This window comes from Dendrobates tinctorius, unplaced genomic scaffold (assembly GCF_039654945.1).
Source record: "Dendrobates tinctorius isolate UK_male_01 unplaced genomic scaffold, ASM3965494v1 ptg000095l, whole genome shotgun sequence".
NCBI lineage: Eukaryota > Metazoa > Chordata > Amphibia > Anura > Dendrobatidae > Dendrobates > Dendrobates tinctorius.
Genome location: NW_027361763.1, coordinates 7967720 through 7983456, shown reverse-complemented (window position 1 = coordinate 7983456; position 15737 = coordinate 7967720). Strand labels below are relative to the sequence as shown.

Here is a 15737-nt window from a genome sequence, read left to right as displayed (position 1 = left end):
TGAATATCTATGACACTGAATATGATTCAAATATGTAGCAGATTACCAATCTAGAATTACTGTGCATTATATATACTTGCATTAGTTAAATTATAGATAAATTGACAGTGTAAGCTGTACTCATTGCAATTAGATAATCAGGAGACCCGAGACAGCAAGGCGCTACACCCCGACGCGCGTTTTTGGGGTGGACATTCATTTCAGCGTGGACCCCGACTTCTGGTTGTAGTATGACATAGCTGTTAAAGGTTGTAGAAATATATTACATTTGCTTTGTAAGAAAGTGGAGTCCTTGCCAAAATTCCCAGACAGATAAAAGGGGACATAACTGTATATGCCATTCCTATTTAATAAGGGATGCTGGGCTTTAATGACCACGTGGGTGATTTGCCCTTGGAGTCCTGATATCTTCTCAATGTAAGTACAGTGTAGTATACATCAATGTTCACATGTCTATAACATTATTAAATTTCTGCTTTAGGGTCATAACTCTCATCAGGGGCTGAGAATTGTAAGGTTCAGACTTGTATCAGCGGCTAGGTCATGTCGTCTTTGCACGGTGGAAGTGGATGTCTGTACAAATTATCTCGAGTCGTTTTATAAAGACCGGTTCTTATTTCATCCTCCGCTCTGTTCCAAATGTGATTAAGATAACAAAGTGCGGTCGTGCGGATTGTTAAGCCTAACCTTTCTTGACAGCGTGACTCGTTCATTCTCATTATTGTGTTGTGCGGAAATCTGTGAATATCACTCGGACAAACTGGAGATAAAGTAAAATAAAAAAAATAGAAAAACAAATGATGTTTTCAATTAAACAGCGTCTTGTTCTGGTTACGGTTTGTAGGGTTATTATTGGGAATGGGCAGTATTCAGCCATGGAAGTGGTTTTCAAGGACAAGGAGTGATAAAAACATGGGAGAGACGGTCCTGATGCCCCTATCTGGAGAGCTGTAGCTATGTGGGAAAAGGAAAGCGGCACATGGTGGAGAATGGTCTCTGTCACCCTTTTTACACTTAGGCTTGGAGCTTTAGTTACACCTTGGCCCTATCAGTTTTTGGTTTCCTTTTCTTTTTTTTTCCTTACTATCTACCTACGTACGGAATGGATGAAATTCAGACCAACACCATGATTAGACCGGCCGACCACTTGATGTAGATGGAAGCTCCATGGCTCATCCTCAACAGATGACGTCAAAGGAGTGAACGGATCAAACAGTGGGAAATTCAATACCCAATATTTTAGATTTTATGGCAGCTATAAGCCAGTGTTATAGGTTTCAGGCAAAGTCTCTCTTCCCCTTGAAAACACACCAATAATCAGCCGAGCCGAGTGCTTATGCATATTGGGGTGCCGGGAATGATAACTGTCTGCCAGACGGATATTTGACCAACAGCTCTTGCTTTCGTGATGCCATGATTTATATAGTTAAAGGGTATGGAGACTTTTTAAAATATTTTTGTTGCCCCAAAGCAGCTAAATGAAGAAAAAAAGCACGATCTTTGCACATGTCCTTCTTATCATTCTTTTACTATATTTTTTTCTGCTCCCAGTTCCCTGCACAGAGCACCAGTGCTGTAGAGCCATTGATTTAATTAATGATGTATGGACAGAAAATTGATTCTCCATGTGTCATGCCCGTCATGCCGGCCATGCTGCTTGCGCTGCATGATCCCCATTGTCATGCCTGTCATGCCTCATTGTCCCCAGGTCCTGGTCCCTGCGGGCGTCCCGCGGGTCTCGCAGTGTGCACACCCACCTCATGACTGTTATGCTGCAAGATCCCTGGAACAGTGTGCACACGCACCTCGTGATTATTTTGCTGCAAGATGCCTGGAGCAGTGTGCACATGCACCGAACCATCATGCCTGCCATGTCTGGTATGCCGCATGACTCCTGGAGCAGTGTGCACGTGCACTGAACTATCATGCCCGTTATGTCTTATGCAGCAAGACCCCTGGAAGCAGTGTGCACACGCACCTCGTGAGTGTTGTGCTGCAAGATGCCTGGAGCAGTGTGCACGCGCGCCTCATCTCATGGCTGCCTGCCATTGCCAGTACGCATGTGTGTTTTACCTTTTGGCTGCACGCCATTGCTGTGTGACCAGCTGTCTCTCCTCTGCCTGCAATCCTCTCTGTGTTCCTGGAAACCCTGATCATGTGACCTTTCCTATGTTCCAGCACAGTCTGATCCAGCAATCCATCTTATGGTCTTGGACTCCCTGATCATGTGACCTTTCCTATGTTCCAGCACAGTCTGATCCAGCAATCCATCCTATGGTCTTGGAATCCCTGATCATGTGACCTTTCCTATGTTCCAGCACAGTCTGATCCAGCAATCCTTCCTATGGTCCTGGACTCCCTGATCATGTGACCTTCTCTATGGTCCAGCCCAGTCTGATCCAGCTATCCTCTCTATGATCTGGAGGATCTGAACTGGAAGTTCTCCCCTGGTCCTGACCCGGAAGTGCAGGTGCTAATGCCCTATATCAGACTGCCCCTTCCTATGGTCGGGGCCCGAGTATCATGTTGCTTCCCTGCATGGCTACTTTGTCTGCTCGGTTGCTCCCTGTATTCTGTGCCCCTGCACTCTGCCCTTTCGTGCGTCTCTGCACACGCTCTGTGCTTGTATTCTGCCTCTTGTTCTGTGCCATGAATTGTGTCGTCTTTCGTACCATGTTTGTCCTTGTTATCCTTAGACTTGTAGTACTTCCTCTGTTCTCTGCCTTTGCTTGTTTCGCTATGTCTTGTCTAAACTCTTCTTTGCCTTGTTGTTCGTCCTATGTTCCGTGTCTAGTCTAAAGGCTCTACCTTGACCCGGCTCTGGGCTTCGGCCTATGCTCCGCTGCTAGACTCTGTCCTATGGTGCTCTCTAGCACACTCCCTGACTAGTGTCCCGGCTCTGGGCTTCGGCCTACGCTCCGCTGCTAGACTCTGTCCTATGGTGCTGTCTAGCACACTCCCTGACTAGTCTTAAGGCTCTGCCTTGACCCGGCTCTGGGCTTCAGCCTACGCTCCGCTGCTAGTTCTATGTCTCTGTACCCGGATCTGGGCTCTAGCATACGTTCCGCTTTCCTTCTCTTGTACCAGGCTCTATGCTACTGCCTACATTCCGCTCTTTGTCCTGAACTCTGCCCCTGGCGTGCCCTCTGCACACGCAGGACCTTACCTTGAACTCTGTCCCTGGCATGCCCTCTGCATGCGCAGGACCATGTCTTGAACTCTGTGTCTACTCTCCGTTTTTCGTGCGCTCTTGCACCTCTCGTACTAGGCCTTGCCGTGCCGTCTCGCACGGGTCTCTGTCCTGTACGTTTGCCTAGCCCTGCCTTGTGGCTGCGTGCCCTCTTGCACGCGCCTGGTCATCCCGTGCCCGCCTGTTTGTGCCTCAGCCGTGCCACTCTAGTCATGCCCACCTGTCTGTGCCTCAGCCGTGCTCGCCGTCCAGTGCTATTGTGGTTTGCACCTGTCTGTGCCTCAGCCGTGCCGCCTCTAGTCGTGCCCGCCTGCCTGTGCCTCCAGCCGGTACCGCCTGCCGGTGCTCCAGTCGTGTTTTCCGTGCTCCCTTGCATTCACACTGTTTCTCGCACTGTGTGTTTTCGTGCTACTCTTGCACAAGTCTTTCGCTTTCCTTGCTCTGTCCTGAACATTGTCTCTCTGTCATGTTCTGAGTTCCATGACCTGTCTTGAATCTTTGTCTTGCTTGTTCCTTGCTCTGTGCTCTGCTCTTTGTCTTGAACCTTGTCCCTGGTGTGCCCCTCTGCACGAGCAGGACATCTGTCCTGAACTTCAAAGCCCAACGTGTTCTTTAGCACGCGTGGGACCTGCCGCTAACCATGTACCCTGGCGTGCCTCCTAGCACGGCCAGGATCATTCTTTGTACAGTGCCCCTGGCGTGCCTCTAGCACGCGCAGGACCTTGAATCTTGAATCCCGGAGGCTTCCTTAGCGCGCCCAGGACCTTGGACCTTGAACCCTGGCGTGTCTCCTATACACGCACCATGCCTAGTGTGTTAAACCCTGCCTTGCACCTTGCCTTGGACCCTGGCGTGTTCCCTAACATGCACCATGTCTTGAACACTGTCGTGCCTCCTTGCCTGAACCCTGGTTTGCTTGTCGGATGCCCGGATCCTGCCGATCGCCATCAGAGTTCCGGAACCTGATGACCCTGTTGAACGTTTCCTGCTGTCCAGAGTTCGACGTTATCGTGCCTTTGCCTGTACCCTGGTGTCACGGGGTCCTTCTCTGGCACCACACAATCAACAGAGCAAGCGAAGAGCGAACAATTCCAAGACCTTTATTCAGGCAAAAATACGAAAAGGTCCATATTCAGTCCACCACACAAAGGATAAGATAGTCCAGAATAAGAATGCAGTCCAGTATCAGGATAAAATGTCCAGGGAAACGAGTTTCCACAACTCTAGCACCAGAGGATAGAAATGGGTCCTTCTCTCTGAAATGCAGCCTTTTCACCATCTTGTCTCTACCGGAACTGACCTGTCCAGCTCCTTTTCTTCCATCCACCCCCTTCCTTGTCCAGGGGTAGTCAAACAAGTTGCCTCCCAGAGGAGAACAAAAGGCCTTAGGGATTAATGCACTACAGGTGGTCATCAAGAGACAGATACAGTGAGGCTGCAGACTTACAATGTAATAAGAAAAACACTATGAAAATAACTGGAATTGTTAAAAATAGGAATATACAAGAAATGACATCCACATAACATATCACACCATCACAACCTCTCCCCCCCATAATAAGTGAGCACGCCATGAGGTCTACACAGACTTCTGGCCTGCTCACTTTAGTCCACAATTCCACAATAATTCCTTGTACAGTGGCAGGGGTAGGTCGGCCTGGGGAGCCTATGGTTCTTCTTGTCGAGACAGTCCATCGGCGTTCTGGTGTTGGCTTCCTCGCTTGTATTGGATGGAGAAGCTGTAGGGTTGTAAGGACAAGCTCCACCGCAGCAATCTTCCATTGTCCCCTGATACGCGATTCAGCCATGTGAGGGGGTTCTGGTCTGTAACAATTGTAAAGTCTCTGCCATACAAGTAGGGCTGCAATTTTTTTAGCACCCATACGATGGCAAGGCACTCCTTTTCAATAGTGGCATAGGCAACTTCCCAATCCAGTAGTTTCCGACTGGCAAAAGCAACAGGATGTTCTTCTCCGGCGGCGTTCACTTGGCTAAGTACTGCCCCAATCCCGAAGGTGGATGCATCTGTCTGCACGAGGAACCTGCGTTTATAATCCGGGGCAGCCAAGACAGGAGCAGTGACGAGGGCAGTCTTTAACGCTGAAAAGGCATCCTCGCATGCCGTCGTCCATGTCACATTCCTAGGCATGTTCTTGTGGGTCAGGTCGGTTAGGGGCTTGGCCAAGGTGCTGAAATTAGAAAAAAATTTGCGATAGTATCCAGCAGTTCCTAAAAATGCAAGTACCTGCTTTTTAGTCTGGGGTCTACACCAGTTGCTAATGGCTTTCACCTTGGCAGGCTCAGGCCTTAGTGTCCCACCCCCTACTCTATGCCCGAGGTACTTCACCTCAGCCATCCCTATTTGGCACTTATCAGGGTGAATGGTCAGTCCTGCAGTAAGGATACAGTCCAGCACTATGCCCAAGTGTTTAAGATGTTCCTCCCAGGTTGTGCTAAAAATGGCGATGTCGTCTAAGTAAGCACAGGCAAAGTCCTGACATTGTTGTAACAGTCGATCCACCAGTCTCTGGAAAGTAGAAGGGGCAGTTTTCATCCCAAAGGGCATTCCCAGGAACTCATAAAGCCCAAATGGAGTAATGAAGGCTGAGCGCTCCCGAGCGTCGTCCGTTAGGGGTATCTGCCAGTACCCCTCTGCTCAAGACTAACGTGGTCACAAATTGGGCACTGGCCAGACGATCCAATAGATCATCAATCCTGGGCATGGGATAAGCATCACTCTTGGTGGCATCATTTAGTCGTCTGTAATCAACGCAGAATCGTGTTGTACCATCCTTCTTGGGGACCAGGACGACAGGAGAGGCCCAAGAACTGTGAGATGGCTGAATAACTCCCAGTTGTTTCATCTCCTCCAGTTCATCTCCTCCTTCCCCGGCTTTGAGGAGAAAGCAGCAGCCCTCGGCCTTAGTACGGCGACAATATCGTCCTTTTGTATATCCGATAAATGGGAGCCATGGGGCACTTGTTCCAGTGAGCCTCCCGCTTGGGCAACCTGGAGGAGATCTGGGAGATACTCGTCGGTGGCGGTATCACTAGGGGGGTGGCAGACAGCTAGAACAGGCAGAGATCGGTCGTGGTAGTCTTTCAGCATGTTAATGTGGACGGTTTTCTGTCGTCGACCACTAGAGTCCAGGGCAATAACATAGTGTCATTAATTTTCTTGACAACCAGATAAGGGCCTTCCCACACTGCTTGAAGCTTGTTGGCAGGGGAAGCAGTAATCATGAGCACTTGCTGTCCTTCCATAAATTCCAGGTTCCTGGCATTATGGTCATACCTGGTTTTTTGTCTGGACTGGGCCATTCGCTGATGCTCTTTAGCGAAGGTAGCTAGCTGGGCGAGACGGTCTCTGAGCTCTAGAACATAGGGAACGATGGGCATTACGGTATCTGAGATGTCTCCCTCCAAATGTTCTTTCAGAAGAGTGAGAGGTCCACGGACCTTCCGGCTAAACAGTGGTTCGAAGGGAGAGAACTCTGTGGACTCTTGGGGAACCTCCCGATAGGCGAAGAGGAGATGTGGCAGGTACTTTTCCCAGTCTTTTTCAACGTCAACAAAAGCCCTCAGCATAATTTTTAGGGTTCCATTAAAGCGTTCACATAGTCCGTTGGTCTGCGGGTGGTATGGGGTGGTGCGAATGGCTCGAACACCACAGGTATGCCATAGGGACTGGACCAGATCCGACATGAACTGAGTGCCTTGATCCGACAATATTTCACTAGGAAACCCTACCCGGGTAAAATGGTAACAAGGGCCTCGGCTACCTTTACTGCTGTAATACTGGACAGGGCCACAGCTTCAGGATACCTAGTGGCATAATCCACCACGGTCAGGATATATTTTTTCCCTGACCTGCTGGAGTGGGACAGAGGACCTATGATGTCGACGGCTACACGTTGAAATGGTTCCTCAATTATGGGCAGGGATTGCAGGGGTACCTTATGTCGAGCTCCTGGATGCTGCATTCGCTGGCACACATCACAGGTGCGGCAATAATGGGCTTCCGACTGCGAGACGCCCGGCCAGTAAAAACTTTCGGTGAGTCTCTTTTCAGTCCTTTTTCTCCCTTGATGCCCAGCCAAGGGGATGTCATTGGCAAGTTGAAGTAGCTGTGCCCTGTACTTATGAGGGACAATGAGTTGCCTGGTCGTTGCGTCAGGGTTGCCCTGGTCACTGCCCTTTGTTACACGATAATACAGTCCGTTTTCTCGAGTGAAGCCATCCCCATTATCTCCCATGTGCCCAGTTTCTGCCTTTCGCCTAAGGGCTGCTAAGGTAGGCTCACCCTCTATTTCTCTCCTAAACTCCTCTCTGTCCCAAGACTCTGATGCGGATCGTGGTGGCTGCTCCCCGGTGGGGTCCGGATGACGTAGTGCTTGAAGAGCCTGTAGTCGGGTGACTGCTCCCACAAATTGGCACTGTAACTCCCCAATGTCGTTCCCAAGGAGGATATCTGCAGGAAGTCCTCCCATAACTCCAATCCAACACAGTTTTTCTCCACAACCATAATCCAAACGCACAGAAGCTCGCTGTATATATTTGCGGGCACCGCCCGCCAAGACAATGGAAATTCCCAGACCCTGGTAAATTGCCTGGGTCAAACCACACGGGGGTCAGCGATAGTCAAGAATGCCCCCGTGTCTCTAAATCCTGACACTTTGCATCCATCAATAAAGACATCCTGCAGGTGGCGTTGCCGTTGCTCTGAGTAGCTAAGGCCTCTTTCACACATCAGTTTTTTGCCTTCAGGCGCGATCCGGCTTTTTTTTGTAAAACCGGATCCGGCAAAATGCAATGCCGGATCCAGTTTTTCCCCATTGACTTGCATTAGCGCCGGATCGTGCCGGATGGCATTGCGTTTCATCCGTTTTTTGCCGGATCCGGCAACTTGTCTCATTCCGGCGTCTGGAAAAAACGGCTACTGTAACGTTTTTTGTCTCCGGCGAAAAAGCTGGAAGCGCCGGATCCGGCGCTTCCAGCTTTTTGCTACAATGAAAGTCTATGGGCGCCGGAATGCGCCGGATCCAGAAAAAGACGGATCCAGCCACCGGATCCGGTTTTTTTAAGTCTGCGCATGCTCAGATCCAATTGGCCAGCCCCCAGGAACAGATATAACCTGCTAGACGGATCCAGCAAAAAAACGGATCCGTTTCTACAGTTCTCCAAAATTTATGCCGGATCCGTTTTTTCTAAAAATAGCCGGATCCTGCCTGACGGCAAAAAACTGATGTGTGAAAGTAGCCTAAAGGACAGAGGCCGGAGTCCGTACACTCCAGGAGGGGTATCTATGGTGTCGTGGTCGGTGGTCCACTCTGGTGGGGGTGGTGGTAGCTCTTCCTCAGGTGTGGTGGAATGTACAAGATGCACTGGACGAGGTGGGGCTGCGTGGGGCTCCCTCCGAATCCTGGAGGGACAGCCAGACTGCAAATGTCCAGGTTGCCCACACCCATAACACCTCCTCTCTGTGATACCCCCAGGTCGTGGTCGGAACTGTTGGGGCCTAGGATTGTGAGGTGTGATTATCATCGGCTTGCGACTAGGTGGAAGGGCAGATATAATTGGAGGGGGACGGGGTGCGGGAGCAGGCCGTGGTTCATTGTCCAGAAGCCTCCTCCATTGCTGCCGGATAGTAAGGGCTTCATCGGCCAGGGCTGCAGATCTATCCACGGTACATGGCGTGCGCTCCCGGACCCATTCCCGTACCTCTGCAGGGCACTTGAACCGCCATCTCTTCTTCATACCACACCAACCACTGGCTTTTCTGGATGGGGATCCCTGTCTCCAGTGCTCGTCCTTCAGACATCTGGGAGGAGGTGGCCGGGTTAGCGCCCACCAGTAGATCGATTAAGGCCTCTTTAGTCAGTCCCTGGTAGTGCAGGCCCAGGTCTCTGGCTCTCTCCTGTAAACTGCATACAGTCCAATTTCTGTACTCACTCTGTGGATGGTTCTCCATTGGGTGATGCTCTGTTAATCCCACTGCTGCCACCAGTTGTCACGGGGTCCTTCTCTGGCACCACACAATCAACAAAGCAAGCGAAGAGCGAACAATTCCAAGACCTTTATTCAGGCAAAAATACGAAAAGGTCCATATTCAGTCCACCACACAAAGGATAAGATAGTCCAGAATAAGAATGCAGTCCAGTATCAGTATAAAATGTCCAGGGAAACGAGTTTCCACAACTCTAGCACCAGAGGATAGAAATGGGTCCTTCTCTCTGAAATGCAGCCTTTTCACCATCTTGTCTCTACCGGAACTGACCTGTCCAGCTCCTGTTCTTCCCCCCACCCCCTTCCTTGTTCAGGGGTAGTCAAACAAGTTGCCTCCCAGAGGAGAACAAAAAGCCTTAGGGATTAATGCACTACAGGTGGTCATCAAGAGACAGATACAGTGAGGCTGTAGACTTACAATGTAATAAGAAAAACACTATGAAAATAACTGGAATTGTTAAAAATAGGAATATACAAGAAATGACATCCACATAACATATCACACCATCACACCTGGCATGCCATCTAGCAGGTACCATGCCATGGACCTTAGTGTGCCCTCGCACGCACCTTGCTGTGTTTTCCCTGTGTTATCACGTCTTGCACCTGATGTTACCCTGAAGTTTTCCTTAATGAAGATACCTTGAACTTACGTCTTGTCTTGTTTCCTGCACGTCCCTGGTCGTCAGACACTCACATTGTGTCTTCCTTGAGCCGGCCGTCTGGTCCCAGCAGTCATGGTGGTTCACCCCCTTGGTCTTGCCCCTGACACTCCATGTATAGGGGGTGGTTCCTCACAAGGTCAGCTCACCCTCGGTGGGTGGGTGCCATGACCCAGAGGGTCCACTCTAAAGAAAAGTTGACTCAGCTGAAGCTGACTCATCACACCATGTATCATAGCATACATACATAGCCTAAAATAAAAGCTTTAGGGTGTACTAAAGGTGTTTTCCATCCATTGCCAATTAATGTGGCAGGTGATAAATGGTTCAATGATAACAAACACATCTGTTGTAAAGGGTTGTTTTATGGATCAGTGGGTAAATACTTCTCCTGGATCTAGCCCTGATTGCTATGCCGTCCCCCTGATATCACTCGTCTGGGCAATATAGCCAAGCTCAAGCTGTGGTACTCAGCCTGAGTATTCATATAGTCAGCTTTCCAACCTACCACTCCACTGGAAACTTTGCTTTACCTCTCTGAGTCTTCTAATATACTGAGCTCTGCTACACCACCAGGCTCTTCGGCCATACTATAATTTAGCCTGCTCTTTCAAACTGGGATTTTCCTCAGTGTCAGTGAGGAAAATCTGGCCACTTGTGCGGGGGGGGAACTATTCTTAATTATGTCAAACGTACTATTCCTTATTGAGTAAAGAGAGGATCATGAGCCATTGTTTTATGTGAGACTCTCCATTACCCATTTTTGTATGCTAATTTGTGGAATGCCTGCTTGTTACGGATTGCATCACATTGTACTATTCTGCATCATTTGAAGGACAATTATGCAGTATAATTGAACATGTGAACAATGAGGGAACAGCCATGATTATTTTCCAATACTGTGGGATAGATTGGCCTGAAATGGGAGCAGAGAGTTATAAAAAGGGTCGTGCTCCTGTCAATAGTATGATTCTTCAGGACTTCAGCCTAGGGACCATAGTTCCAGCTGGTGGATTACAGAACTACTTCACTGCTTAACACTAAGGCCACAAATTTGTTTGATTGACCCAGGTTGGGACAGGCCAGTCAACTGGCCACATACCTCGCTGTGTTCAGTCAGCTTCCTAAGCTTGCCACTACCTTCTCTCTGGGAGCCCACCAAAAACGGGGTTTTGCTGTTTGAAGTAGTTGGCCCTGGAAGTTCCGAAGTCGCGGAGGTTCTAATCCCCGGTGACCCAGCAGAAGGGTGCGACTCTGTAGCTTGCATCATCCTGTGTCCTTGCTGGGAATGTAATATATGCTGGTAACTGCTGGTGACCCAATAAAATCTTACCTGAATGTGGTACCCTCACCCTTTGTTAGTTAAGTAGTGTTCTTCCAATGGGGAAGGAGTACTGGCCCTCAGTGGAATGAGCCCCGGCCCCTGTGGTCTTTCTAAGAGAGTCAGGCCAGCGGATGAGAACATTCATTGACCTTCATTTCTTCGCACAGACCAAGGGTTTTGAGGATTCACCTCTCCATGTGAGACATAGCAAATGCCCCAAGACAATTTAATGAGCAAAATAGAAATTGCTGAGTACATTTCCCACATGGTTATGTGGAGCAGCATGCTCAGGGAGTGCTCCATAGAAGTACTCCCCAACAGAGCAGTTGTACAATTTTACTTTGGCTGCCCGAAAAGCAAAAGTCTCAAGACAACCATAGAAAGTAAAAATAACTATTAAACTTCCATAGACAACAAGGAAAATGTACAACTAACCCTTTTACCACCCAAAACCAACAGTGGTTTTGAATTAGTGGAAAAATCAAAGGTTAATAAAGGACATTCTTTAGAAAACTGTCCCTTTGCAGAACATCTGTTCAACAGATCGATGGCTAGGTAGGTAAATAAATGTTGACGGCTGATTTTTTTTTTTTTTTTAAAGAAAATAAAAAAATAATTAAAAAATGTAATAATTTATCCATTCTTCATTTATGCAATAAAATATGGGGACTGTATTTGTAGATACTAGAACATATTCTATGTACTAATTATTACGGTACATAGTTTTCGGTAACATGTGCCACTGTCATTTTTTTACGATCAGCAAAATGACTCATCTTTGGAGAGCGTTCCGTCGCTCTTAGACAGCAAATTACTGAGAAATTGTAAATATATTGTGCTGGCATGGCATCCCTTCTGGCGCAAAAGCTTGTGAGCAAATTCTAGCTTCTATATATTACATATAAATGGCACATGTTACCGCCGAGCAGATGGAGTAGGAATGGCCCAATCAAAACAGCACAAACAGATGTTTCTTATGTAGGGGGCAGCAAAACACACGGTATTAGCGGTGCCTTGCTAATACACATTTTCTGTCTCCGCTGGTCTGTCTCTTAAATATGTCTGCTTTGGTTCTAGTGAAAATACATTGGCCGTTTCTTGGACCTTTTCACTGCCAAAACCGTACATTATGACTTTTAACAATTGCTGCCAAAAGAAAATAAAAGCTTTGATCTGGGTATCATTTAAAAGCCTTAGCAGCAATATTTAAAGGGCTTATAAACCAAAGAAAAAAGGAAAATAGAACCTAGATGTAAGAGGTCCTAATAGGATCACTACAATTAGAATTAAATAAGCATAATAATAAATAATAAAAAGAAAGAAAATAGGGGTCTCTTTAGAAAAATAGTAAATTTCAGGACGAAGCCTGGTGCGGTGAAACGCGCGTCGGGGCTCTCGTGCATCTCCCCAAATTCTGTGCATTGGCAATCATGTCTCAAGGTAATGCGCAGACCAGTTTTATTACAACTTTACTATTTTGATACACTGCATTTGCACTTTATTATCTCGTTTCTGCTATCTCTGGGACTGCTAACCATATAATCTATATAGGCTTTAGCCATTTATTTAACATCCATGCAGCACTATTGGGGAATGCGTGTTTCTTATGTACTATTTTAGCATCATATATAGTACTTATATGTTTGGCTGAATTCCTCTCTGAATACCATCTTTTTAGATTACTGTTGCAATAAAATGTACTATTTTTCTTTCTTTCTATTATTTATGATTATGCTAATTTAATTCTAATTGTAGCAATCCTATTAGGACCTCTTACATCTAGGTTCTATTTTCCTTTTTTTTGGTTTATATATACTGGCCTAGGGGTTTTGTCCCGACTGGCCAAGGTGACATCTTTGTAGGTTTAAATATTTAAAAGGCTTGTCCACTACTAGGACAACCCCTTCTTACACTAAATGTTCAGCCCCGATAAAATAATAAAACCTATACTCACCTCCTATGGCGGCGCCGTTCCTGCGGTGTCGGCACTCGCTCTCCCCTGGGCTAAGATGTGGTGTTGTGACACGTGACGTCAGCACTCAATCAGCGCTGGCGTCACTGTCCCTGCCTTCCTACAAACTGAACATGAAGAAGAAGGCAGGGATCAGCTGCAACCCAGACTTCCTTTTCATGCTCAGTTTGTCCGAAGGCAGGGACAGTGACGCCATCGCTGTTTGGGCGCTGATATCATGTGCCACAACACCGTATCTCATCCCTGGGATAGTGAGTACAAACACCACTGAAATGGCACCGGAACAGAAGGTGAACATACGCTTTATTATTTTATCGGGGCAGAACATTTAGTTTAAAAAGAGGTTGTCCTAGTAGTAGACAACCCCTTTAAGGAACACTGTGTAGAAAAACTAAAGGAACAGAAAGAAAATGTTTGTGGGAAGAGAAGGAGATGAAGCTACAAGTGAGCACAAGAACAAAGATTAATCTCTTCTCCACTCTTGTTGATCCCTTCAGAATCCCAAGAAGGGATCCAGGAACTTTTCTTCATGTTATCAACCACTTTAGAAATAATAAAACATACACGAGCTCAAATTTAATAGATAATTTTTCTACAAAATGATTGAAACCTAAACAAATGCACAAGCAACAATATATGGAAGCAGTATGCATTATAGGTAAAGAGATGAAATGAAAATCTTACATCTTGGTTAAGTGTCTGGAAGAAGAGAAGGAAGGGAAGAGGCAGGTGAGTGCAAGAACGAACATCACTGCCTATTATTGTCATCTCTGCGACTGCGAAACCTTTTAGAAGCAGGGACTTTTCTTCAAGTTATCAGCTCCTCGGCAATTAGAAAATATGTGTCAGCTCCCATTTTGTGGATAATTTTTCTACAAAATGATTGAAATAAAAACAAATGAACAAGCAGCATTATAGGTCAATGGAGAAGGTGAAGATCGCACTTCTCAGTTCCTGTATATCAGGAGAGAAGGAAGGGAAGAGGAAGAAGAAAGATTACTAATGTTGTCTGTGCCACTGTGCAGCCTTTCAGAAGCAGGAGCTTTTCTTCATGTTGTCAGCCCCTTAGTAATCAGAAAAGAGACGTCAGCTATAGGTACTTTTTCTACAAAATTATCGAAATGGAAACATTCACACATTTAATCATCTCCAAGAACAGATCATTGTCATCTCTGACTTCTATGTTCATTTTCATCTGGCCTTTTGATGGTTTTAGTAAAAGAAAAACATTTAACCTAGGCGTAGACGTCATGCAATGACAATAGCAGCAATAAATCGGATCACATCCTATCTGCATTTTTTTGTAGTCCGCATGGTCGGCCAATGACTATAATGGCCTACCTCAAACAGATTTCAGAAAAACTATAAAGGAAATATCAGGGCTCAAAGTGGTCAAAGAAATGCTTGGCATGCCCTAACATTGTATTAAGTGGCTGAAGATTAAACATAAAGCCAGCAAACTTCTAATTACACCTTAAAATATAAATGGAACATGACTTTATTGTCATTTTATGTTCCCCTGGCATCTGAAACCTTACTGAATTCGATAATACCATCCATTACAGCAGGCGCCTTCTGATACAAATAACATGTTAATCACCACATCGTTTTTACAATGTCAAATAAAGGTTTATTTCCAAAATCACAAGTGTATTCCCTATCTGTAAGATAAAGGATAAATTGCTGATCACTGGAGGTCCGATCACAGGAAATCCTAAGAAAACTTGAGATATGGGCTATGGCTCCCCAAAAATGGAGCAAAGCAGCTCCACTTCGAATGGAGGAGAGATACATGTTCTTGGCCTTCACTCTTTTCAATGTCAATGGAACTACTGGAAATAGACAGGTACAGCTCTCTGCTTTTTCCAGCAGTGCCATGGATAATGAATGGAGCCAAGATCAAGCATGCTCTATTTAAGAAGTGGCTGATGTCGATGTTCTAAAGCCCCATCTTTAGATCCCAGCAATTGGACACCCAGTAAGGAGTAATATATTCCCTAGCCTAAGGATGAACTATTTATTAGACTCCCCCAATGAGATGAATTCATGAAGCCGTAGATCAGGTTGGACACATGGACTTAACACATTGGAATAACAAACTGGGAAGACACGTAGAACTGTGAAAACTTGGACAACAGGCTATTTTGCATAGCAGCCAAATAAGCAAGGCAGAACACACCGGAAGCCACAGAACCAACAGGGTAGATGTAGAGGAAAATGGACGGTCTAAAGCAACATACTCACGTCGGTGGCAAAAAACGCTATAATTACCTAACTATAGTGAAATGACTCTAGTAACAGATAGTGATGATTACAGTAAAGGATTGGTTAATTACGAGCAGATGCAAGTTATAGCATTTAATTTAGATTGTAATATAGCGAGAAAAGTCTATAATAACAACTGATGATACTAGCAGCAAATAATAGGTGTCATGCTTCTGGATGCAAACCCCTGATTCTGTGTTCTGTGGTCAGAGTCACTTCACTCTGAGCCACAGCAGATTCACCTGTTCTATTGGTGTTTTAGTTCTGCTTTTTTTGTTTCTGTCGGTTTTGGGTAACAGACGGTTTTCATTTGCTATG

General features: G+C 46.4%; 1 protein-coding gene and 1 long non-coding RNA gene across 2 annotated transcripts in view; one reads left to right on the top strand and one right to left on the bottom strand.

Moving 5' to 3' along the window:
* Nucleotides 1-2154, bottom strand: part of LOC141098748 (uncharacterized) — a 170441-nt gene extending 168287 nt beyond the window's left edge. Inside the window, exon 1 of the long non-coding RNA XR_012234346.1 lies at nt 2074-2154. This is a non-coding gene — a long non-coding RNA (uncharacterized lncRNA). The remainder of the gene's footprint in view (nt 1-2073) is intronic.
* Nucleotides 1-15737, top strand: part of LOC141098747 (catenin alpha-2-like) — a 767899-nt gene that overhangs the window by 552144 nt on the left and 200018 nt on the right. The window lies entirely within an intron of this gene.